Source organism: Vicugna pacos, chromosome 21 (genome assembly GCF_048564905.1).
Source record: "Vicugna pacos chromosome 21, VicPac4, whole genome shotgun sequence".
Taxonomy (NCBI): domain Eukaryota; kingdom Metazoa; phylum Chordata; class Mammalia; order Artiodactyla; family Camelidae; genus Vicugna; species Vicugna pacos.
The window spans coordinates 6,835,512-6,855,617 of NC_133007.1; the positions used below are offsets into that span (position 1 = coordinate 6,835,512).

Below are 20,106 nucleotides of genomic sequence, written 5' to 3' on the forward strand. Positions count from 1 at the left end.
GACGGGGGAGCGGGAGGGCGGAGAGGAGGGGCGGCGGAAGGGGCTGGAGGGGCGGCCCTCGCCCCCGCCCCGCCCCGCCGCCTTGCAGCCCCGCCGCCCTCCGCGCCGCCGCGCCCGGCCGAGCTGCCTTTCCCGCCCGCGGCGGCGGCGGCGGCGAGCGAGGCGCCCCAGACGTCCAAGCAGCCAGCGCGGCTGCGAGTCTGGGGCCTCGGGCGGGGCGGGGGCGCCTTCCGGGCCGCCCGGCCTGACCCCTGGCGGCCCGGCTCGCCCGGCCCGCCCGCCGAGCGCCCGCAGCCGAGGCCTCGGGGAGCGCTCGGGCGCGGGACGCGGGTCCATGCGGGCAGAAGCTGCGGAAACACCACGTTCTTCCCGAGGCTCCCGAGAAGGCGTGTAACCCTACACCCGGGCGTGGGGAGGAGGCTCGGCTGGCGGCTGGCGGCTGGCGGGGTGGAGGCTGAGGAATGCCCATTGTTTAGACAACTTTTCCGGAGGAGTCGCCCTCCCCAGCGGCCTAGGGCGCCAGCTTCTTAGAGGTCAAGGTCATTTGTGCCCGCTTTCCAGCGGCGACGTGAGGGGGACGCAGAGTGGACGCGGGTTCCCTCATCCTGCCCTGCTAAGGGGAGAACCAGGTGCCTGCATCGACGGTCCCCTTGGATAGGGATCGATTTTCGGGGTCCTGGGGACTCCTGAAGCCACCTGGTCACTTTTTCCAGACCTGGGAGGGAGTAACAGCAACGGACTTTACCTGCAGCTGTGGCTCCAACCAGCGGAGCTTTCGTCCTCTTTCCACCCAGAGGGAGGGGACGGAGCCTCAATCATTTCCAAACCCGTGTTCCACAACAGACGGGAAACAATAAGAGTCAAGACTCAGGAAATTCCGGAAATCTCTAGAAAGGGAAAGTGCTCGCTCATCTTTCCTTCTGCCAACAGGCTTCACTTTTAAGCGGGGCTGCTCTCCTGTTTGTACTGATACACTGCAGTCACCATCTAGACGACAGGCACAGTAAGGACCCACTGTGTGCTGAGTGTGGGTGGAGCCGCAGCCCTGAGCCGTGGTGGGGAGGCCTGCCCTTGAGTGAGTGGGGTTACCGTGCAGGAGCAGGGAAGGCGGCATCTGGGGAAAAGCACACAGGCCTGAGAGCTGCTGTCTGGGGAGCTGTGGGTGGACTAGACTTGGGCCAATTTAGGAACCTGGGAGGTTATCTAGGGCAAACCTTCTGTGTTACAGGACAGGCCCAAGGTCACACAGCTCTGGCGACAGGTGGTCTCCAGAGTTGTGGGTAATTCTCTTGCAGTTCATCCCCCGCCCCCTCCATATTCCCAAGAGCAAGGGGTTCCTCCAACAGGGCACATACCACTCTGAGCTTATTAGTACTGATAGCTTCATAATATGGTAATGGGTACCATTTCCGGAGGGAATCCTGTGCACAAGGCATCAGGCTAAGCACCTTCCATTCCTTATCTCATACTGCAGCCTTGAGAGATGGGTACTGTTCACTGTCTCCTTTCACCAGATGAGGAAACTGAGCAAGGTAACCTCCACAAGGTCAAAGAGCCAGTAAGTCCAAGACTCTCCCATTAACCACACAGCACAGCTATGTTGCCAGCACTCTGCATGTTCAACATGGGAAGATTTCATTTAAGAAATCAAATTGTGAAGTGCTGTGGTAGTCTAAATCTGCCACGGTGGTCTGGCCCTTCCTTTCTGACTGCTTTTTTTTTTTTTTTTGGTAATTTATTACTTTTTTTGAGGGGGGGGGGGTAATTAGATTTAATCACTTATTTAATTCTAGAGGAGGTACTGGGGATTGAACCCAGGACCTTGTGCATGCTAAGCATGCACTTAATCACTTGAGCTATTCTCTCCCCGCTGGCCTTCCCTTTCTGGATCCTTTCTGCCTTCCTAGTCTGCCCTCCCCCCTCCCCCAGGTAAAATCCTCTAAACCTGAAAAGACTCCATCCTCTGCTCCGCATGCAATGTCAACCCCACCAGCAGCGATACTGTTACTGTTATTCGGAACCTCCTATGAGGCAAGGCATTCCACATAGGATCTTTTCCATTTTTACGACAACCCTGCAAAGTAGGCATAGTGTATTCCCACTTCAGAGATACGGAAATCGGGGTACAGAGAGGTTAAGGGACTTGCCCCAGGTCACACAGCTCCTATAGCCAGAGTCTGAACCCAACTCTGCCTCAGTCCAAGATCTTCTCCCTTGCTTCCTTCTTTCAGAGGCACCACTTTGGAGCTCAGACTCTTAAAGGTCCAGCTCCATGCCTCCTGCTCTCACCCCTCCCCCAGAAGTTAATGATCTGTAAGGCGAGTTTCTGAAAGTTCTAACAAAGGCTTAATATTTAAAGGAAACCTGTCCCCAATCTTTTAAGATACAAATAATCACCTTCAATTTACTCATAAATTTGTCATTTTGCACTTAATATGGGGGGAGTGGGATGTGCTGTCTACTTAGAGGCTTTCAAAGGCACCTGTCCTAAAAACACCAAGAAGCAAATCCTTAGAATGCTGTTACATTATCACGGCATTCGCATGTCTGAGGGCACGTCTCATTCACCTGGGTCCTGTTTGGTTCAGCAAATAGCTCTTGAGCTCCTGTGATGAGACAGGCAATGGGGAAACAAAATGTAGGACCACAGACCCTGCCCTTAAGGAATTTCGGGTCAAGTTGTGGCTTGGGGGAGGGGCGGGTGCATAAACTTGCTGTATAGGGTCCCATCGAGGTGAGCATAGCGTGGAGGTGTGGTGGTTCACAGGAACAGCTCCATTGAGATGTGTGTTGTGTGGGAGGGGGTGTCACAGAGAGCTGCCTCTTGCAGAATGAGCAGAAACTAGCCAGACAGAGGGCACGGGGTGGGGGAAGGCATTTCAGAAGGAGAGATTACCATAAACACAGGCATTGGGTTGTTAAACTGCCTGGTTTAAATGTTAAGTGTAAAAATTAATCTGGGAAAGGCTGGTTGAGGACCTCAGACCCGGGGCGAGGAGCCTGGACTCCGACCTGTGAGGTGGGGGTCCCTAGGGGGTGGTCTGCCCTGGGCCTCAGCCCGTGAGTCTGGCATGTTTCTGGGCTGGGAACTGCCTTATTTGCTTAAGTATTGGACTCTTTTATTACTGTCTTTCCGAAAGAAATCTAGAAGGAACACAGATGTAGTAGACAGCAATCTTGTCGTCCCCTTACTCATCTGAACCCCCGGGAAGCCCCGCATCCCAGGAAGCCTCCCCCCTCCTCTCGCCTCCCCCCAGCGTGCTCTGAGCGTTCAGCTTGAAGAAACAGCCTTGTGGGATGTGGAATAGGGTTTCACTTAGGATGGAGGGAAGGGGCAAGATAGTCCTTTGAGGTCACTCTGTTAGAGCAGGTGAGGGGGTGGGGATGGGTGGGAGGGACGCCTCTGCCATCCCTCCACTGTGCTGCCTGAAGGGGCCTGTCCAGCTGGAAGCCAGAATTTCCCGGTCGCTCCTGTCCTGGTCACGGGGCACATGGTCCAAGAAGCACTCGGTAACTGACCCTGGCACCACTCCTGGGGGCGCCGTTCACTGCCCTGGGGCCTTCCCTCAGGTCCTCATCATTGCCTCCTAGCAGAGGCCTGAGAGTGTCGGGACTGGTCCCCCACGACTTCCCAGGGGCCGGGCTGACCAGGGCCTGTGTCGACTCCCCTGGGACTCTGCTGAAAAGGCTGGTTCTGAAGTCTCGGCTGTGGGGACTCTGATTCCTTAGTTGGAGGTAGGCCCAAGAGTCTGTCTCCTAATAAACTTCCCTGGTGATTTTGAGGCCCAGTCAGTTTCAAGAAGCACACGTCCTCATGTTAAAACTCAAACTCCTCCTTGGGCCTCAGCTCTCACCACCCTACAGCCATCCTGCGTGCCCGCCAGATTGAATTACGTCTAGCTCCCGAGAATGGCCACACTGGTTCATGTCTCCCAGCCTTCGCCAGTCTTCCCTTCAGCCTGAAACCGCTGCTTTGCTCCACACATGTACCCAGCCCAGCCCAATTTGACTGTCTCCTCCTCGACCTTCCATGCTCAGATCAAATGTTGCCTCTGCAGGGACGCCTTCCCCAGTCTGCTCTCCAGCCCTGCTAACCTGGGTTAGAGCTCTCTGCGCCTGCCTCACTTCCGCCAGAGCACTTATCACACTCAGCTGTCCACATCTGACACTTTGCAGAGTGCTTCCAGATCCATATCCGTGTTCCTGGCCCTAACACGTGCCCGCCACATCAGAGGTATTGACTAAATTAAATGCCACGAGGTTAAATGAAAGAAAAAAAAAATCCCTACCTGTTAAGGATGCAGAAGAGGAGAAGAGGGAGCCCCCTGCTTGCAAAGGTCATTTCCAGAGGATTTGGTCCATTCACTCAGCCTGGCCCATCTTGCCCCAGGGCCTGTGAGAAAGCCGGTCACCGGCAGGGCCAGGACCAGCACCCAGGCTTCCTGGCTGGCTCCCATTTACACCTGATGCTCGGGCCTCCTCACACCTGCCCTGCCTCTTTTTTCCCTACAAACAGCCATTGATCACAGAGGTACGGGCCTTACACTTCAATTCTGAGTGAACCTGGAAACTTGGAGATAAAATAGCTCTCAGAAGAAGAAACAGAGCAGGAAGGGGAGACGAGAAAATGAGAGAGAAGACACCAGATACACAGAATCAGGCAACATGACAACTGGGCACCTCCAGAGAGCAGTTACCCGGTCCTCTAGGCCTGCCTCTCTGCCACTCCACCACCCGGGCGCACATGTGAACACACGATGCCACGCTCTCCTTCGCCACGCATGCCTGGATCGAGTAAGACCTGGAAGAGCAAAGGCGTGGTTCCCACCTGGTCAGGGTCTGCTTGTCCCGCTCCCCCAGGCGGGCGGCCAGGGAGCCTGCTGGGAGGGCACGGGACCTGCCCTGGAGGTTCGGACTTCAGACTTCACTGCCTTTGATGCGCACACACCCTGGACCCACCCCGACTCTGCCTGAGTCCAACTGTGGCTTTTCATTTCATAATCCTAATCACAGGGAAACGACTGGGATTAGGAAAAAATTTTAATACTGTCCCTCCGACTCCACCACGCCTGCTCTGCGGGAGGCCCTCACCAACGTGGGGAGAGGGCACCCAGCTTCACTCTGTCCGTCAGTAACCGCTGTCATCTTGGCCAAGTCAGTTTTCTCATTAACAGAAAGAGAGCAGATTCAGGGAGAGAGATCCCGGAGGACGGCTGACAGCTGAAGTCATGTTTGTGACAGCTGTTGATCTTGAGAAGAGACAGAAAGTGCTTCGTACTGTGTTAATAGTTCAATTCAGACATATGAGAGACTATAAAAAAATTAGTATCATCCTCACACCAATAGTTCAGTAAAAACTATCATTATTTCAATGAAAGTTAAAAAGATATTCGACAAAATTCCACACTGTGCCTGGAAACTCCAGGGCCTACACGTGCAGCCATGTCGTTAAAAATTAATGCTAATTCTGTGGAGGTTTATTAATAAGAAACAATGTTTAAAAGGGGCAATGTTGCTCATTCTGGTTCTGAATGAGTCTTTTATATAAAGAGCTATAACCCTTGGATCAACTATACTTCTATTTAAAAAATTATTTTAAAAAAAGCCATGGCCTTTGCAGCTGTGCAGTGGTTGCTCCCTGCCCCCAGGGGCCGGGCTGGGGGCTGCAGGATTTGGGGCACTGCAGGCCTCTTGCTCTTTGTCTCTCAGCCCCTCTTGGATCTGCCTCTTCCTTCAGTTGCCGCGACCTCTGTCTTTCCTGGTTCTACCCGCTGGTCTCTAACTGCTCCTTCTCAGCTCCTCTGCCTGCCCCTCTGCCAGGGGCTCTGTCCTCCACTCTCACATGCGCAGACTCCCCGAGGGACATGCCATCCACCCTATATGCCGACGACGCCCACTCGACACCTCCAGGCTGCCCTCTCTGCTGAGCTCGAGCTGTATTTACTCACGGGTATTTACAAAGTTCCTCCTGTGTGCCGTGTACTGGGTGGAGGACATCTCCACCTGCTCAGACACTTCAAATTTGAGATGTTAGGACTACCGAACAGATCGTCTTCCCCATTTTTGAGCCCTTTCCTGGCAAATGGTATCATCAGTTACCCAAGCCAGCAATCTGACAGATACACGCTTCCCATCTCTTGGAGCCAGGCCTGTCTCCCCTCTCCACTAACTCTACCTCGGTCAGGAACGCCAGGATCCCCCACAGAACTGAACCTGCCTTCTGCCTGGCCTCCCTGCTCCAGTCCCTCCTCCTTAAAGCTGCCTGCTGATCTTTCTAAAACTCAAATCTGATCGTGTTTTCTCAGCTGATCGCCTCGTGACCAGTGAAATGTGGTCCAGGCCTTGGGCTCCCAGCTCTAAAACCTCCTTACCCACCTTCTCCATCCTCTCTGGTCTCTTCTCCCACATCCTGTATGCACCCCACACCCCATTCACATCACCATGGAATTCCCATCCCGTGTACTCCTTACCTGGAAGGTCCCTCCTTCCCCACCTGGGGTCTCTCATGGTCAACGCCTTGTGTCCCAACACCACTCACTGTCTGCAGTGCTTCTGGGTGGGTTTATTCTCATCTCTTCCACAAGTCTGTAAGCTCTTTGCAGTGATTAAGTCCTGAATTCTAGAATCAGGCTGACTTTCCATATGTTGCTTAGTCTAATCCACAAGCCAACCCTAAGAGTTGATTTTGTCACCCCCATTTTATAGATGAATAAACTGAGGCTCAGAGAGACTAACTACTTGCCCAAGATTCCCCGGCTGGTGAATCCCCAAGGTCCCCAGGTTCAAAGCTGGTCCCCTGCCTCCAAAGGGTGTCTGACTAGACAGGGATTTTGTCAAGGGTGGTGAGTGACCAACCAGTCTCGATTAAGAGAGGCAATTTTGTTCATGCGGCCCATCTAGTCCTGTCTCGTCTTCCCTTCTCTGTCAGTGGGACCTGAAATATTTCTGGACCAGATGTCTCCTTCCTTCCATGCAACAACCGCAGGAGCCTAAGCGCAGGTACCCCTCTCCCCCCACGCCTCTGGCTCCTGGCATTACAGACGACCCGAGGTCACAGGTTGCCTGTGGACTAATTTGGTCAAGGGTCCAGCTCAGGTCTGGGTATGAGCTTGGTCCAGTGAGATGAGGGTGATGAGGGCAGTGGAAACGGGTTTTACTTGTTAAAGAAACTCTCTGAGAAGGTTTTCACTCAGGACTGAAGCGCCGGGGTCTTGGGTTGGGGACATCCCTCCCCATCCAGTGTGCCCCCCGCCACTATGTCCTTAGGGACAGGAGTTAAAATGCTGCCATCTGCCTCTGTCTTCCTGTTGTGCGAGGCAGGTACCAGCGTGTGCATTAGAGCAGCACTTCATATTTTAAAATCGCCTCCCAACAACCATCCCAAGTCAGATTTCACAGAGGAAGCAGCTCAGACCCAAGGCCTGGGAATTTGGCCAGCTACAAAACTGGTGAGTGCCCCAGTCCCCAGCCCCACTCCAGGCCTGGAAACCACATTTCTGGCTACATGATAGCAGGCACTAGCCTTCCAGAGGCAGTCCCACACATGGCCCCACCTGACCACTGCTCTCAGAAGGGGGGCCCCCAAGAATGCTTCCCCCTCAGACCAGAGCCCCCGACTAATATTCAAAAAGAGTGGTCACCTGGGGCACAGAGGACAGCTACGCACTGTGTCCCCTCCCACACCCTTGGGGCAGGTGGGGAGGGAGGAAGATCTCCTTCCGCCAGTGGGCATCGAAACTGGGTGGGAGGGGACTCCCCAGAGCCCCAGAAGCTGGTTGGGCAGAGGGGACAGCACATCCTCGCTGCATGGAAGGCAGCACTGTTGCACTGGAAAGCCGCAGTGCTTCGTTTTCCCATCTTTCTGGCATGCTTTCTCTGGACTGGGCGCCTGCGGCTGCTCCCGGGAGGGAGCCCAGTACCCATGTGCCTTGGACACTGCCTCGAGCGAGTGGGGCGGTCAGCATGCAGCCCTGCCGACCCCCCACTTCTGGCTGGGGATGGTGTTCATCAGCTCTGAAGAGCAGCCGGGTCCTCTCTCCCTCCTGGAGACATCGTCCCACCAAGGCGGAGCCAGACCCCTGGAAGCCCCACAGCTGCTCAGCCGGATGGCCTCCGGCTGGCCCAGGCCACGTGACGCGGGCTTGCAGGGCACATCAGCGGAGTCCGGTCTGCACGGCCCTGGTGCGCCTTCTTCTGCCCGTGTGGGAGCTGCCCTCGGGGCTTCTGTGCCGCAGAGCGGAGCCCTTTCCAGCCCCTCGTCCTGTAGGGGTTCCTCTCACCTCCACCTGCCTGGGAGGGTTTTCTGAGGACACAAAGGAGCCTCAGAAGCAACCTCTTTCTGAGCAAATTCCTCGGCTTCTGGAGTCCATCGGAACTTTTTTTCCTGGGTTAAATGAAAGTACTTGGTGGGTGAGGTGTGGAGGGAAAGACCCAAATTTGAAAAGTCCAGGATTAGACTCGGGCAACCAGGGGTCTGCTCTGGCTGGGCCACGTCTGCTTGTGGGACCAAGCGTGGAGCTTGGTTTCCTCATCTGGAGGTGGCGGACCTGACTAACAGGGCCCCATGAGGTATTAGCAGGTCCCCTATGAAAAAGAGACTTCAAGCCCAATAAATTTGGGCGCTTATACCTGCTCTCTCATCCCCCAGGCAGGTCCTTAGGCCCAAAGGCATTTCAAAGGCTCAAGGAAGTCCTTAAGTGAAAACAAAACTACACCGGTTTACCTGTGCTTAACCCTGCCTTTCTCAGAAGTAACTGACCATAGAACCCACCCCACCCCATGCCACCCCAGTAGCAATTAACATCCTAGGGAACACACCTGGGGCAGCCGGGACCAGGTGACCTCAGGTCTCGCTGGGACGGTCTAGGCCTCCCCACGCACGGGGGAGGAGCAGGCAGCTGCTGTCCAGCGAATTCCAGGATCTCATAGGAAGGGCCAGGCTGCAAGCAGGAAAGGCTCCCTCGGGAGACAGGTGGCAGCCCATCCCCGCTTTATCTTATTTTTTTCACAAAGTCTAATGCTATTAGGAGTTAGAGACCAAAAAAGGGAGACTTAAAAAAAATTCTCAATTTCCAATCTGATTCAGTCAATTCACCTTAAGACCAAGAACCTCAGTTTACCTCTCTGAGAAAAGGGCGAGTCAGGGAGACTTGGTTGCACTCACTCAACCTTGGTCCTCAGAACAGAATTTCCCAACCTGGGCTCCCCAGACACCTAATGGGGTGGGGAGCACAAGCTACAGCCCACAGTTACAGAAGCCTAACGGAGATTATTCATTTACCATGAGCAGTGTCTTTGCTTTTGACTGGTATTATGTCAGCTCAGTGTGAGGATGCTGGTTGTCATGGAGACAAGGATTATTATGCGATAATATGGTTGGCTTGTGGGACAAAATCTTTACGCACTTGAGGTCCAGAGAAGTAATAAAAGGATCAGGTGGTAACAAAGCGTAAGGAGCTACTGACTCAAGGGGTTGGATCCAAAACCAGTTTAAAAGAGCTGTGGTGGAGAGTGAAGGGGTGGCTGGGGCCTGGGGGAGTTCAAAGGGAAGATGCCGCCCCAGGGAGCCCTGGGGGCCATCTGGGGTTGTGTGCAGAGGTGTGTTTTGTGTGTGAAGCGGCTGTGACACTGGTCCTTTCCAGAGCTTGCTGAGGGGGGCTCTCAGTGGGCTGAGGTGGGGAGTGAAATGCTACCTTCACTGAGCTGAGGAGAGCAGGACCTTCAGAGTCCCCACGTGGCCAGTCGGCTCCGGGGTCAGGCCACAGTAGATTCTCTATAACTTCTTAGAAAGCATTCTGGGAGTGCCAGTGTCTGAGGGTTTGCAAGCACTTGAAAGCTGTGATTTTTATATGTGCAAAGTCCAGCCCCACTGGGCCCCACATCACCCCTTCATAAGCAGCCACGTGTGGAAAGGTTCTCTGCAGGGTTCGTGGCTGTTTACTTTCCCCTCCCAGAAGCCACTCACCCAGCATCACCCCTCTGGTCTCCTGCTCCCCTCTCTCCCCCTTGGGCCTCTCCACCAGCATCTCTCCAGCAGCATCTGGTTCCCTCTTTGCTGCAGCCTTGGGCGCTGGGCCCTGGGGCTCACCTCTGCCCCCCGGAGGGCGGCGGTGGAAACCACAGCAGGTAGGCCCCCATCATCACCAAAAAGCTGCCTAGCTTTCCAAAGTTCTTCGAGGTGGAGCACCTAAGACAAAAACCCCTTCTCTTGCTAATGTTGATATTGCTAGTAATATCTTTTACTAGGAGTTGGGCCATTTCCGTGAAGATTTAGGAGAAACAAGTGGAGAATGGAGTGGATTCCATCTGCCCCAGGACCTGAACCAGGCTGCTGGCTGTAGCTAATGGGCCAAAGCTGGAAAAGATTTTTCTCTAGGGTGTTGAGAACGACACATTTTGGGGTGTGTGTGTGTGTGTGGGTGTCCATGTGTGTGTGCTTAGTTATGTCAAATGACCTAATAGATAAATACGTAATTTGGGGTGGAGTTAGCCACTAACTAAAGTGTAGGGGAAAACGTGAAGGACTTTGAAATGGACCCAAAACATTATTGGGTCTACTGTCTAGTGCATCCTGTCAGGTTATCTGAGCTATTTTACAAGTCTGTAAGTTGTAGAAAAACTGAGAGTAACGCAAATGATTTTTGTCCATAGAAATGCCAATTATATTTCTGGAAATGAGCCATGAATATCAGCCGGTTTTGCTGATTTTGCATTTATTTGTAAATTTTTCTCAGCATTCCAGATGTCTGTATCCTTGTCTGCATTTTAGATTCTCTTTTGAACAAGTTGTGACTTTGTACTGGTTCTCTTATTAATTAATGACCTTAATAAAGCCTCTGACATGTGTTCATTTTATAATTCTGTGAAAGGCATCACTGTGCCTTGTTTTAAAAATTATCTTTTGTTGTGTCCACAGAGAAGGGGGCCACGTGTGGACACAGTGAGCAGGCAGCCATCTGCAAGCCAAGCACAGAAGCTTCTAGAGAAACCAAGTCTACCGGCACTTTGATCTGTACTCCCAGCCGCCAGAACAATGAGAAATACCTTTCTGTTATTTACGCTTCCCAGTGTGTGGGGTTTTGTGGCGGTAGTCCTAGCAGGCGAAGGCAATTTAGCTAATTTGTTTATCTGTCACCTTCCGATGGACATGTGATTGTTTCCAGTTTTTTGCAATTGTAATTAAAGCTGCTATTAACATTCATACACAAAAAAATTATCTTTGGTCACATTTATTCAGCTAACATTTCTTAGTGTAAACCAGGCATTATGGTTAGACACCGAGGATAGAAAAACAGCATCCATGCCCTTGAGAACAGCCTAGAAGGGGGGAAAATTGGGGCGGTGGGTAGAGATGAGCAGATGAGAAGACTCAGCAGAGACAAGGGGTGCTCTAAAGGGGTCACTGGCGGGGTAGGAGAATGAGGTCGCGTGAGTTTTCCTGAAGGAGTGAGTGAAGTCCAGGGCTCGCTGGTCCTTCTGGGCAGGTGAAGGGCGGGCAGGGACAGTCTCTGGAGGATCAACCTCACGCACGGGGGCAGAGAGCCATGCCTTCCTGGAGCTTCCATTCCAAGGATGTTAGAGGTGAGGGTGGACTAGCAGACGGAGTCAGATATATGTTGAACATACATATTGTAGGACGATTGTAGGTAACATTTCAAATTACAGAAGAGAGTAACATTTTTGGCTTCTCATATCTCCAGGCAATACCTAGGGGAACAGATGTCATGGTCTGAGCAATCACTGATGAAATGACATGGTTGGATGTGTGTTAAAAAACAAAACAAAACAAAGTTCTGATTGCAGAGGGACGATGGATTAGAAGCGATGGGACTAGCACCACAGGGTGGGTTCTCCAGAAGGCACTGAGAGGGAGTTTGGGGGACACATGTTTGTCAGAGACCTACACCTGTGAAGTTACGGGGAGATGCCGGGCTGCAGAGAAGGGCTGGTAAACCACTGGCCAACGCGGCACAGGACCCTGCAGTGAATATTGCCCCTCTGAGCGCTCATGTGTTGGGACCAGGTGGCTGCACCTTTATACGCCCAGTATAAAGTACAGTCACCCCATGTGGATTTGTCTAGTCACTGGTTGTGGATTGTCCCAGGAGGGGGCACCTGTGCCCCACACCTGTGCCCCCAAACCTGTGAAGCAAGTCCTTCCTTGGACAGAGATCTGGGCGGCGCACTCTGTGTGCACCAGAGTCCACCCTGTGTGCCCTGTGGCTCCCTTTCCCATGCACGTTAAGACAGCACTTCCTCCAGGATTGTAGCCTTTCTTCCCAGGGGAAACTCAGAAGAGGGAGGTTAGCAGGACGAGCCAGTCCCCACTGATGTGGTTGGTCTCCGGGTCACAACTGATACTCGTTCATTCTAGATGCCTCTCATTGTCAGTTATCAGCTCTCCTGGCTTCAGAGGCCAGTCTGATGACATGACCCAGACCCTACCCCCATGGGCCCTGAGCCCTGGTCACCATGTCCTGGGGCTGAGGTTCCTGTATCTCTCCACTTACACTCAGAATTGGGCAAGGGAGTGTCAAGGGTGCTCGGGTCACCTCTGTTAAAAAAATAACTTTCTTTTCAGAAAAAAGACCAAAAAAATCATGATTCAAACAGACATAAAGATGAATGAGATATGTGTATGTATACAAAAGTTCAGGGAAGTCAAAAAACACAAACACATATGACATAAAGAGATGTTGGGATTAATTGCAGGTAGAGGCAAAATATTTTTCCACAGTTGGAAGAAAGTCAATTAAAATCACTACCAGACAAGACAGAACTTAGCTATCATTACCTACAACTTACAAAGAGTTGCAAAATAGCTTGAAGATGAAACAGGACTAGACTGATAATCCTGAAGGGTTGGCTATAAATGACACATCGTGTTCACTGAAACCCAAACATTTTTTCTACACCGGGCACCAAACATGTTCCTCCCTGCCCCTATTGTGTAGCCAAAGCCCTTCCTCGTCCTGCGGATCAGGGCCAGTTCCTCCGCCAAACAGTGACTCCTCTTCTTGCCTGCTGGTGCCTGGGCAGAGGGAGCCTGAGGTGCCCTCACTCATAATTCAGTGGGACCAGGACTTCCAGGCCTGCAGAGCTGAGTTAGGGGACAGAAGATAGAGATTGGGTTAATAAGGGTGAGGCTAAGAGGGGCTATTCCTGTTCCCACACCTCAGCACTCAGACCCCGCATGCTTCCCGTGGGGCATGGTACCATCCGTACACAGGTCTTTGGCTCAGTGCACGTGTGGAATTCTGGAGGATGACAGCCCTGCTCACAGAGTTCTGCCTCTGATGGGTTCCCTTAGCCACGTCTTCAGTAGCCAGTCCAGTGCTCTTTCAGGCTGGCAGCTTCTACGTGGTGAATTCCCTGGCTATGAGCTCACTCGCATGCCTCCCACGCTGTCAAGTTAGTCCTCTGGCCCGAGGTGATGTGATAAGGAATCCCATGCCAGTGATCAGATACTTGATAAGACTTCAGATGATGGTGCTGGTTGAGACCCTGTGGTGGAAAGGCAAGTCCATAACCTGAATATGTATCTGTTCCTCTGAGAGCACAGAACAAACTTCTGGACCTTCTAGTATGGAAAGGACATAATCTAGCCAACTTGCTACCAACTTGCCTCTTGAAAATGACCAGCCAACATGGTGCCATACTGGGGACTCAGTGTTGGTCTCAGTTGCAGGCAGGAGGACCTTGGTGGCAGCAGAAATCAAATCATCTTTGGTAAGAGAGAGTCCATGCTAGTAGTTAAATAATAGCCGCTTTGTTCATGTCTACATCATGCCAACACTGGAGCGGCTGAGGACAGAGTCTGGCGGGGCCAGTAGGCTGAGTCATCCGTCTGCTTGGCTGTCCAGTTCTTCATCAGTGGTGGACGCTCTCTAGGGGAATATTAACATGTGGTATTGAGACTTCACCACTTCACGCCCTCTTCGATGAGCCCATCCACATACCTCTGCCCTAGACTCCTTATCCCTAAGCTTCCTGTCTTCCCTGATTAGCCAGTCAGGCCACTCGCCACTATGTACTCTAACCGTGGGTGACTTCTCTCTTCTATGCCAAGTGGCTGGCCAGCACACTACTCAAGCTCTGACCATGGGGAGGATGCTCCCTTCTTGCTATCTTTCAAGGCCACTCCTGTGTGGGGCGGCAGTGCAGCGGCTGTCCAGTTGCAGCCTGCACCCACAGATGGAGCCAACCCGCCCGTGAAACAAGCTCAGCCTCTTCCCTCCTCTGTCAGTCGGTCTTCTAGGATAGCCAGCCATAGGGGTGCCCTAAGGGAGGAGCGCTCGGGCAATCATGGTGGATGACAGGGGGTTCCTGATGACCTGCCCACCAGCCTGCTTGTGTCCTCGGTCCCCCCTGTGCTCAATCCTGGAGGCAGCACTTCCACCTGACAGTGGATTGTTGCTGGGCCAATCTACTCACTAGGTCTGATAGGAGCCAGAATCTGACGGGTTTGGGGACTCCTGGTTAGACATTCTTTCTCTACCAGGGCCCACTAGCAGGTTAGAACTTGTTTTTCAAAGGCATATAATTCTTCACTGCAGGTGGCATGGTCTTGACCCAGAGCTTGGGGGTTTGCCTTCTGACTCTCTCACTGGACCTTGCCACAGATGGTGTGTCGTCTCTTTCCCCATCACAGATCTCTCCAAGCCCCTCGGGTCTGCCCCATCATCTGGCCCAAGGAGCAGGACTGCTTGCGTGGCATCCCGCACTGGCCGCAGGGCCCTTTCTCTCACAGCACCTGGTACCTGAGTCTGAGCGGCATCGCTGGGTGTAGAACATGCTGAGTGAAGGACCTGAAGGGGCTTACCAGGCTTGCTTCCTTCTTCCTGGTGGGAAGTACAAGATGCGATAATTTGTCTTTTACTTTGGAGAAGATGTCCTCGTTACTGGACCCGATTACTGGACTTCTGAAAGCGTTACACATGTGGCAGACTCCTGAACCTGCTCAGGGTTTAGCGTCAACCCTCTGGAATGCGAATGTCTCCATTGTGCTAGCCTCCTCTTTCTCATCTGACCCAGTCAATATAATGTCATTGAGGTAATGGATCAAGGTGACGTTCTGTGGATGTCCAGTTGGCCCAGATCTCTTTGGACTTAATATAGCCTTAGAGCAAAACTGCTCATGTATGTTGTCATTTCCTTAGAAACGTGACTTGTTTCTGATCCTCTGTTTTGGGTGGAAGAGAACAGGATGCCTTCACCAAATCCGTGGCTGTGTACCATGTGTCTGAGGTGGTACTGAGTTGGTCTAATGAAGATGCCATATTTGGCACTGTGCCCGCAGCTGTAATTGTACTTGACTGAGCTGATGATGGTCCACAGTGACCCTTCCTAATCCATCCAGCTTCTCCAGGGACCAGCCTGGTAAGAAGAACAAGGATGAAAAGGTTGGAGAGGGGGTGGAGAGGGCTAGAATGCGGTGGTAATCTTTGTTCCTCTCTCCCCACTACACGCATTTACATTTATTTATTTATGCCGTGGGGGAGGGTTAATTTGAGAGATGCTGTGGATCTCTGTAAACTGGACATTGGTCAGGAAGACGTCTATTATGTGACCCCCATAGGACCCACTCTGTCATAGGGGCCATGATGAATCAGGTCTTTGGGCCTCAGTGACAACTCAGGTCCTACGTCCCTCAGTCTTCACAATGTCTGGGGGTTCCCTTTTCCCTACTGCACAGGTTCCTGAGTAAACGGCCCCAGGTGCTTGGGGCAGAGATCCAGGGGAATCATTACTGTGACCCTTGCCACGAGATCGCAGTGTTTTTCCTCCAACGGACCCAGCCTCTTCTGTCAGTAGTTTGAGGTTTAAAAACTGGCTCAGGTTCAAAAATTGGGCAGGAGAGTGTGACTTCTCCCCGGGAAATTGCCCTTCGCCTCCCGGGCGTCCGCCTTTGTTTCCCTGCTGGTATGAGCTGAGCAGTAGAAGCTGCGTGACTGCCTGTCTATTTTGTCCCTAGGGACAGTGTCCTAGTACCATTCTCGTGACTCTCTGTGGCTCTGCCCCTCTTGGCTGCCACTCCGCCTGACCCTGCCAGCCGTTACAGTGCACACGACCTTCTGGCTTTGCACGGGTTTGTGCTGTCACCTGGCCTCTCCTGTTGTGGGGTCTTGTCGTCCCCACTGCTGTCAGCCCACGCAGCTCTGTAATGGTGTCTTCACAGAAGAGCATCACCTCTGAACTTTCAGTGATGCTGGTGTACCTCTGACCAGTGCCTTCCTTATGACCTTGTCCACAGTATGTCCTCTTGGCCTTCCAGCCGTAGTGCATGCAGTACCCCCACTTCCCTGAGCTTTTTAGCCCCTGCCTTCACTGTCTGCCCTGGCAATTCTAGGATTTTAACTTTGCTCAGCATGAGCTATTCTCCCATGATCCTACCAGCCATGCCAGTAGCAAGTTTGCACTGGTTCCTGAGCTTCTTGCTAGGGAGTTAAATTCTGTATCTTGGAGAACACCTCCCAGTCAAAAGTTCTTCTCTATTCAGTCTTCTATTCTGGCTCCTTTCTTCAAGCACCCTCAGGATCTCCTCCAGCTCCTGTCAGAACACACTGACTCTATCTTATGGCTCCTTTAGCGTGTAGTTCCTGTCTCCCCTCGAAAGGCCCAGCGCACCCCAGGCTGAGTCATGGAGGACCCTGAGGGGTATACGTGTTGTCTTGCACAGGAGAGGCCTCTTCAACATCTCCCACCGTGGAACTGCTTAGTGAGGATTACCAGGAGGTATGTCTGTAGACTCAGATTGTTCTAAGGGGTCTGAGGAGTCAAACTCTGGGACGGGTCTAGCCAGATGCACCTGCTATGCCAGGTTTTCCCAGCAGGGGCCCTGACCGAGCCTAACAGACTTGCCTCGGCTGAGTGTTTAACTGCCTTTGAAGGTCTGCTACTCTATTAAGTCCTGGGCCTGGTCCTCACTTTCTCTTCCCTCCCACAGTAGGAGATGAGAGCGTCTTTGTATACAAACAAAGAGGCCCTCTGGCTCTACATCTGACTTTCAATTGTCCAGCACTTGTCCTCAGCTGTTCATGACCCTTCTGCAGACATCAATGGCACTTAGCAACAGCCACCCAATCTCACTGCTCTGTAGCTCTGGTCTCTTCTCCACATCTCCAATGCCCGATACATCGCAAATGCGTCTTCTCCAGTATTCCATCCCAGTTCACCCCCGAGGAAACAGTTGGTGGGAAGGGAAGGGAGGGAAGGAAGACGGCTGGCTCAAGGGAGAGGACTCCTGTGCAAAGCAATCGATGAGGGAGTTAATTTGTCTTTAGTATTTAGTTTTAAAAAATTCCCAAGAGCTCTCTTCCCTGGAGGGGCAGAGGACAAATTCTCAGTGGAACACGTGTGTGTGTGCGTGTGTGTGTGGAGGGGGGGAGGGAGGGAGTGTTCTTTGATTTTCTTTAAAATGGTTCTATTCTGATCTGACCAGACACAGCCTTTGAAAGAAGCAGTAATGTACAAGCCACTTGCTTTTGGCCGCCAAGCTGCACATTCTCTCCATGCCACCCACCTCCCGCATTTCTTTCCTTTTCCTTTAAGGAAGAGAGAGAACGTGGGCTATCGAGCCAGTCAGATCTGAGTTGTAATCCCAGGTTCAGTAATTACTGGTGTCCACACCCAGTCGCTGAACACTGCGGATTTCTCCTCTGTAAGTGGTGCTAACACCAGATGACGTACGCTGACGTGAGACGGGCCTTGCCTGCGGGGGGCAGCGTGGGTCAGCAGGGCCCACTCTGCCCCTGAGGGACCCGGTCTGCTCTCTGTGGGGCAGAACAGAAACCCCACAGGATGAAGAAGCATCTGCTAATTGTCGGCAACGGAGCATCGGAATCAAGTTTTCACCCAGCTTGATTCAACACAGGATCACAGTGAGGACACTGACCAGCCTGCCAGTAAGCAAGCTCTCGAGAGAGGCTCAGCCCCTGTGGCACTGATGAAAAAGCCAGTCACCTCCTCAGGAGCTCATCTACTGACCGGCTCTCAAAGTTAAACTTGTTAAACTCCTCTCCCCTGAACTGTATTATTGCCTGAGTTCCAGTTGCTCAAGACTGGGGCGCTGCCACAGAGGAACCTGCGTCTATCCTGAGACGCTGACAACAGCTGGCAGCCGGGCGTACACCCCATCCAGCGAGTCCTTTGACGAAGGCTGCCAGGGAGGGGGTTAAAGTTTTCTAAACAATCTATGGAATTGTAGGAAAAATGTCTACATTCAACAGTTGACAGAACAGTCTTTGAACTGGGCTACAGGAGCCCTGATTAACTAAAATTTTGAATTTTATTGGCTCATCTAGTCAGAAGGATGACTTAAAAAGGATGAACTGAAAACACAGAATAGACTTTGATGTCTGTCTGGGAAGGGGTGAAGAAGAATAACTTGAGATGGAAAATTTAGCTTATCCTGGGTGCTGACACAGTCTAGCTTTTTTGGCAGTGGTTTCAGAAAGTAGTTTGGAAATAATTTGATCATCTTTCCCTGCTTGTCTCTATAAAACTCTGATAGTGAAACCAACTTCAACTGAAACTACGTATTAAAGTAACACCTAGCACATGATAGGAACTCAGGAAACTCACTAAATTGGTTTTTTAAAAATTGAAAAATTCCTCAATTCCTTTACAGAAAAGGTGAGAAAGTAGAAAAAGAAGTGAATCATAAAGTACACAATTAATCATAGTTATTCTCATAAACTAAGAAAAAATCTAATCAAAATTGTCCATATGAAGGTCACTAAGCAGAGTCCAAGGATTCTGGCTGAGCCTAAGACGGATGAGACTGGCCTCCAGTCACCTGGGATCGCACACCCAGCCGCTCCAGCTCTGTGTCTCTTCATCTGCAGACTGAGATGACTTGCTAACCCACGTACCTGAGATGCTAGACGTTTGGAAAATGTAAAACTATAGTATATTTATATGCATATAGGCATGCAAATGTTGAGCATGTATATTATCACGAGATTATAGAAAGGGGTGTTGAGTATCCAAGATTCATGTATATTCATAGCGTATCTTGACTTTAACCTGGGAACTGCACGTTGTCATGTTCTGGTTTAGCCCAGACAGAAATACGGTAAGAACAGCACTTGTGATGTTAAAATAAAATGAAAAGGCTTTTAAGCTTTAATCAATAAAATATCTTTTCTCTTTCTATTTGAGTCTCTGCATCCCAGGGTCACTTAATTTTATAATTTTTCCTGGACGGATAGAAGGAGTAGTAACCACTCCAGGAACTGCACAGAAATTTCTCTGTTCCCACACAGGGTGTGGGTATGCAGTCGTAACAGGTGTCCTGCTTTGTCTCAGCTGAACAGATCATTTCACCTACTATTTGAGATTCTTTGTGTAAGTTTAAAAAAAAAACACAAAAAACCTGTTGCATCAACCTCATTGCTTTAGAGACACACTTCATGCATTACCTAAAGAAAAGAGGCCATTTAAGATTATTTTTTAATTTAATAAGAGTTTAAAAAATGCTCACCCTTGAGGTCTGTTTGCTCTAAACCCTTATACAAGCTAGTCCTAAGAGGAATCATGTTCAGGATCCAAGAAACCCAGAGAAAAAAACACACAGTCACAGAAACCATTTGCCAGCGACAAAGGAGTCAGCAAACCGTTGGAAAACAGAGAGCTTGTAATAATGAAAAAAAAAGACAGAGTTTTGTAACCAATCACTTATTTTCTTTTAAAAACACATAACCACATTAACTTTTTGCTTTATACAACCATCTAGAAACTATAAAACAGTACCACATTGTGCATTTAACCTACTTATCAAGAAGGGAAATCCACACTTCGTAAGAATTCTACCCATATAAGAAGGAAAGAGGAGACAGCTAATAGCATAATAGTCACAGATACAACATGAGTCCAAGCAAGCGTCAATTCTCTGACGTCACCTTTTCCATTTACCAGAGTGGAGAGAGTAAGAAAGAAAGCAAGTGAGGAGGAGGGAAAGAAGCACCCACAGGGACTATCACATTCCATAGTTACTTTTGACAACTATAGCTCAGGGTTTCAGAGAATCTTATCATTTGACCAACACAGTGTGGTGGGGGGTGAAGGAAACATGAGTAGAGGGAGAGGGTTCAAAAAGACACGTAC

The 20,106-nt window shown here is 51.2% G+C and overlaps 1 long non-coding RNA gene across 1 annotated transcript; it reads left to right on the forward strand.

The window, feature by feature from the left end:
- Positions 1-10,028: 10,028 nt before the first annotated feature.
- On the forward strand, positions 10,029-11,198 carry LOC140688021 (uncharacterized). Its single transcript, XR_012062679.1, has 3 exons — positions 10,029-10,125; positions 10,246-10,400; positions 10,916-11,198. It is a non-coding gene; the product is annotated as an uncharacterized lncRNA (long non-coding RNA).
- Positions 11,199-20,106: the final 8,908 nt, after the last annotated feature.